General features: G+C 36.0%; 1 non-coding gene across 1 annotated transcript; it reads right to left on the reverse strand.

Annotated features, from left to right (window-relative positions):
• Positions 1-2,660: 2,660 nt before the first annotated feature.
• On the reverse strand, positions 2,661-2,767 carry LOC113873996. The gene has a single exon (XR_003506058.1). It is a non-coding gene; the product is annotated as a small nucleolar RNA R71 (small nucleolar RNA).
• Positions 2,768-6,553: the final 3,786 nt, after the last annotated feature.

The raw sequence follows: 6,553 nt of genomic DNA on the forward strand, positions 1-6,553 counted from the left end.
GCGTGATCCATCAAGAAATTCACAAGCCCAATATCTTCACATCAGAATGCATGACGATTGAGAACAGGGATAATTGGATGACTCTGATTACTCAATACCTCACTAGCGGTGGTCTACCAAGCGACCCTACACTAGCCGAAAAGGTTAGAATGCAAGCAGCAAAATAAACCCTCATCGGTAGAGAACTCTACAAGAGAGGCATTTCAACTCCTATGTTGAAATGCCTTGACGACGATCAGGCCAACTATGTCATGCAAGAAGTCCACGAACGAATCTACGGTACTCATTCATGCGGACGAACAATGGCAGCCAAAGTCCTAAGGGCTGACGCTATCAAAGGATTGTGACACTTTTGTCAGACAATACATCCCCTGTCAGCAACATGGTCCATACATACACTGACATGCTGATGAACTCCACCCCATAAACTCACATTGGCCCTTCGCTATGTGGGGGATGGATCTTCCCGAACCTTTCCCTTTGGCTAACGGACAGTGTAAGTTTCTGATAGTCGCCATTGATTATTTTACTAAGTGGATTGAAGCAGAACCACTCGCCACTATCACGGCACAAAACGTCCAAGAGTTCACTTGGAAAAATTTAATCACACGTTTAGGCATTCCATATTCCCTCATCACAGATAAAGGGCTATGATAAATGCTTTCTAGACTTGATCCTACATTGTAATTCATGAATGATAATTGAGAGTTTTACGCTATTCATTGAGAAAATTTACTATTATTAATTTCATTTTATTCATATTTCAGAAAAAAGAGCTTAAAAAATATTGGGAATTGAAACACACCAAGAACTAGAGATATACATGGACAAGTACATGCCCGTGTATATGAGCGTGTATCTCACTGGTCGCGTCAATTGAAGTGTATCATCAAAACTAGAGATGTACACGGTCAAAGTACATGGCCGTGTACATGGGCGTGTACTTTTCAAGAAAGCTGTGAAGTACAATTTTTAGAGACCAGAGATGTACACGACCAAAGTACATGGCCGTGTACTTTTCAAGAAAGCTGTGACGTATAATTTTTAGAGTCCAGAGATGTACATGGCCAAAGTACATGGCCATGTACTTTTAACGTGCGTCAGAATTTAAATTTTTGTGAGAAGATAAGCCCTTGGGCCACTCATATAAAAGGGAACTTGGCACATAAACCTAGGGGACACGGTTTTGAGGAGAAAAAAAGACTCAGAGACAGCTGGAGGAAGGGATCAAACACTTTTATTCATCTCTTTTTTAATTTTAGTTTGAAGATGTTTGTTTAGGTTCTAATTTTCCTTTGAGTATCTAGACGTAATGAATCTTAATTGACCAAATTTTCTGGAATTCTTCTAATTCTATTTCATGTTCTTTTCTCTTGGGTTTAATTGAGTAGTATCAATTGTCTTCCATCTTGTTTTCTTGTTTGAATTTGAGTAAAATTCCTGCATGAAATTAACATTGCTCAATTAAAATGACTTGAATGTATTTCTAGAGATAGAAAGACATAAGTTTTCTGTATTAGGATTAACCCTAATTATGGAAACCTAAGGGTATTAATTAAGGAAGAGATTCCGATTGATCAACCGAGGGTTAGGAATCATTATCCTTGAGAAAGGTATTGATTTAATTCAGAATTTCCTACAGCGATAAGGGTTTGGAACTAAGTAGTTGAAGAAGAATTTTAGTTATTTGGACACTTAGGAGGATTTATAGTCTAGATACTCGCCTTTTCCCATTGAATACCCTTAGTCATACTTTTCTATAATTATTATCATAAGAAATTTGTTCCTTTTAATTTATTATTCTTCTATTTTTAGTAATTTTATCAACAAAAATTTATTTCTCATATTCATTAACAATTGTGTAATTAAGGAAGTAATTCTTAATAACAGTCCTTGTGGATACGACACTTGGTACTCTATTTTTCATAATATTACTCTGACAACGGGTACACTTGCCCAGTAATCAGTTTTTGCACATCAAGTTTTTGGCACCGTTGCCGGGGACTAGTTATTTAGGATTTCTTTGATTACATCTTTACTAATTTTCTTTATTTCTTTAATCTTAAATTAACTTTTCTATTTTTATTTATTATTATTATTATTATTTTTTTTTTGCTTTTATTATTTTTTAGGAGCTGATTTTTCTAGTGCATGACCAGAACCCTACTATATTATTCTAACTTGACCCAGAGATAGAGAGAACTTTGTGAAAAATTTGGAAAGAGAGACGACTGCTAGTACAGAAGGAAAACACACAAAACCATATGGAAGGAATGACGAACAATGAAGATCAACCAAGGACCATGTCCGATTATGCTCGTCCATCATTAACGGGAACAGAATCTAGCATTATCCGTTCGGATGTGTAGGAAAATTTTGAAATAAAGCCCAATGTTATTCAGATGGTTCAACAATTTGTCCAATTTGATGGGTTACAAGATGAAGACCCCAATGCTCACATTGCAAATTTTCTGGAGATTTGTGATACTTTCAAGATTAATGGAGCTACTGATGATGCAATCCGCTTGAGGCTATTCCCATTTTCTCTCAGGAGCAGAGCAAAATAGTGGTTGAACTCTCTCCCACGAGGATCTATCACTTCATGGGAGGCTATGGTAGAAAAATTCTTGGCAAAATATTTTCCTCCCGCAAAAACTGCCAAGATGAGGAATGATATCTCTTCTTTCTACCAATTAGAGTCAGAAACTTTATATGATACATGGGAGAGGTTTAAGGAATTACTACGGAAGTGCCCACATCATGGGATTCCGGAATGGCTTTAAGTGCAAACCTTTTACAATGGCTTGAACTCAGCCACAAGACAAATGATAGATGCTGCAACTGGGGGCACTTTGAATAGCAAGACACCAAGGGTTGCACAAGAACTGTTTGAAGAAATGGCAATGAACAACTATCAATGGAGCTCCACTCGATCCAAACCTGTGAAATCTGCTGGAATTTATACTCTTGATGCAGTAACATCCTTGGCAATGCAAGTTAAAGCCTTAGGGAAGAAGATTGATGGTTTATCTATTAACCATCTAGTTGCTCCGGTGATGAGATGTGATATTTGTGGAGGAGGCCACCCTAATAATGAGTGTCGAGCTACTCAGGAAGAACATGTCAATGTGATAGGAAACAGACCACCGTACCAAAATTATAATGGCATGAATAATCCGGGCTGGAGGAACTATGCAAATCCACCATGGAACAACAACCAACAGCCAACGTAGAACAACACACCCTCAGGATATCAACAAGCTCCACATTAACTACCACCCCTAGCTGAAAAGAAGTCAAACCTTGAGGAGTTGATGACCAAATTCATTCAAACTTCAAAATCTCGGTTCCAATCTACCGAGACAGCACTAAGAAATCAACAAGCCTCTATCCATAATCTAGAAATTTAGTTGGGTCAAATTTCTAGACTCTTCTCAGAAAGACCCCAAGGAAGCTTGCCTGACAATACTGAGACTAATCCAAGGGAGCAGGTTAATACAGTAACATTAAGGAGTGGCAGAACATTACAAGAGAAGGGGAAGCAAGAAATAGAAAAAATGTAGTTGAAGAGGAGGATAAATGTCAAGAGAAGACTATGGAAAAGCCCCCTGTAGTGAAAGAATTCATACCCCCACTTCCCTACCCAACAAGATTGAAGAAAGACAAGGATGATGAACAATTTGGTAAATTTCTATCCTTATTTCGTCAACCTCATATTAATTTACCGTTTGTTGATGCCTTGGCACAAATACTCAAGTATGCCAAATTTCTAAAGGATCTACTGTCCAACAAGAAGAAATTGGAGGAGTTGGCCACAGTAACTCTGAATGAAGAATGCCTAGCAATTCTGCAAAACAAGATGCCCAAAAAATTAAAGGATCCAAGGAGTTTTATTCTTCCTTATCTCATTGGTAGATTGATAGTTGATAGGGTTTTAGCTGATTTAGGTGCTAGCATTAATTTGATGCCATATTCTGTTTTTAAGAAATTAGGTTTGGGAGAACCTAGGCCAACTAGAATGAGTATTTAACTAGCTAATAGGTCAATTAAATATCCTAGGGGTATCATTGAGGATGTGCTTGTAAAAGTGGACAAATTTATTTTTCCTGTTGATTTTGTTATTCTTGATATGGACGAGGACACTGATGTCCCCTTGATCTTAGGTCGTCCATTTTTAGCTACTGTAGGGGCTATAATTGATGTGAGGGATAGAAAGTTAATTTTGAGAGTTGGAGATGAAAAGTCACTTTCAAAATTCCTGATGTGATGAAAAAGTCTTTGAAACAAGATGATTCTTGCTACTTTATTAATGTAATTGATGATTATGTTTCTGATTGTGCACAAGAATTTTTGATTTCAAACCCATTGAAAAGAAGCTTAGTTTATGAAGGAGGAAAAGATGGTATGAGCTTGCTAACTTAAGAACAGTGGTGTCATTTAGAAGCCACTAAGCCATTATGGAGAAAGAGGGACTTTGAAGTTTTGGAGTGGAAATCAAAGAAGCAACCCAATCCATCCATTAATGAACCACCAGATGAAAAATTGAAGGTCTACCATCATAAAAAAATCAAGGGAGGTAAACTATTTCAAAAAGGTGATTTAGTAGTACTATTGTACAACTCTTGCCTCAAATTATTCCCAGTTAAACTCAAATCCCGTTGCTCTGGACCGTTTACTGTGCATAAGGTATTTCCTTGTGGTATAATTGAATTAACTCATCCAGAAAAAGGAAATTTTAAGGTGAATGAACATAGGCTGAAACTGTACCACGGGGTCAACTGCAAACTTTTGTAAATGAGGAGTTTAAACTCCTCCATGTTGAAAGCTGAATTACATTGAATAGTTTAGGTTAGGTAGGTTTAGTTTATTTTAATTTAGTTATTTATTTGCTTATTTATTTATATTTTGAATAAGCGTCCTCGCCCCAGCATGAACCCCATCTCGTTCTAACCACTTTCTTAGTATAGATGATGAAGACTCAGATGATGCTAGTGCAGCAGTTTAGTCTTCAATTAGGATAGTCTTAGTTGTTGAATTTTTTTACTTATGTTATTTTTAGGATTTAAATTGCTTTTGTCTGTTTATTGCTTCTGTTTCTTTATCACATTATTTTGATCGTTCTACTCCTCTTGTCATTCTAAACTGAGTTAAATCTCCTTATAAATAAATTTTAATCAGGTTTTCTCTCCAATTGAATTCCAGATTAGCTTTGCTTCCCACGACTCTTTGCTTATTTATTTACTTTTCAGGGAAGTTTCAGTTGCACTTTAATTTTTATATTTGATTGAGGACAATGCAAATCTTACCATGTGGGGTGGATAATTATAGATGTTTGAACTGAATTGTTGTTTTATTCTCGAGCAATATTGAGTCAATTTTACTATTGCATTAGAGATGATATTCCTGAAAATATAATAAATAAATAAACATCACATGCAGTTATTCTGATTATTCGAATTGTGTTTTTAATTGTTTCTCGATTGAAGTATCATTAGACTTTTCTGAATTGTGGACCTTGAATATATGCCAAATTGTTTAAAAATGTTTGAAATTAATAAAACCAAGAAAATCTGAAAAAAAAATTGGGGCTTTGCTCAAAAATAAAAAAAAAGCATGCCATAGAAGCATATCTAGTTGAATGTGGATTGCAGGCAACATCCGAATACCACATCCTAGAACCCCGAAATTGTTTAAGGTACCGATGTGGAAAGCAAGGGGTGGAATTTCCATTAATACCTTGTGCTAACTGGGATGGAGCATAAAATGCACCCTGTTAGTGGATCATGGCTCAAAGTGAAGAGAATTAAACAACACCTTGTGGAAGGATTCAAAGTTTTGAATTGAATTTTAAGAGCTAATGGTAGAGAGGTCCTTATTCAGTTCTATCTGAAGTTACAAAGGTTGTGAGCAAAAAGAAGGTATAATTTGATGTTTAAGAATTACTGTCCCTCTAAAAATTTGAAAAATAAAATAAAAATAACAATAATAAAAAAATTCAGGAATTTGATTCTTTGTTGTCAAGGGTAAAATTGATCCATTTCTTTGCTTGAGGACAAGCAATCCTTCAAGTTCGGGAGAATTTGATAAATGCTTTCTATACTTGATCCTACATTGTAATTCATGAATGATAATTGATAGTTTTAAGCTATTCATTGAGAAAATTTACTATTATTAATTTCATTTTATTCATATTTCAGAAAAAAAGAGCTTAAAAGATATTGGGAATTGAAACACAAAAAGAACCAGAGATATACATGGGCAAGTACACGCCCGTGTATATAAGTGTGTATCTCACTGGTCGCGTCAATTGAAGTGTATTATCAAAACCAGAGATGTACACGGTTAAAGTACATGGTGGGCGTGTACTTTTCAAGAAAGCTGTGAAGTGCAATTTTTAGAGACCAGAGATGTACACGGCCAAAGTACATGGCCGTGTACTTTTCAAGAAAGCTGTGAAGTGCAATTTTTAGAGTCCAAAGATGTACGCGGCACATGGCCGTGTACTTTTAACGTGCGTCAGAATTTAAATTTCTGCGAGAAGATGAGCCCTTGG

This window comes from Abrus precatorius, unplaced genomic scaffold (assembly GCF_003935025.1).
Source record: "Abrus precatorius isolate BTA unplaced genomic scaffold, Abrus_2018 Scaffold7, whole genome shotgun sequence".
In the NCBI taxonomy this organism is placed as follows: Eukaryota; Viridiplantae; Streptophyta; class Magnoliopsida; order Fabales; family Fabaceae; genus Abrus; species Abrus precatorius.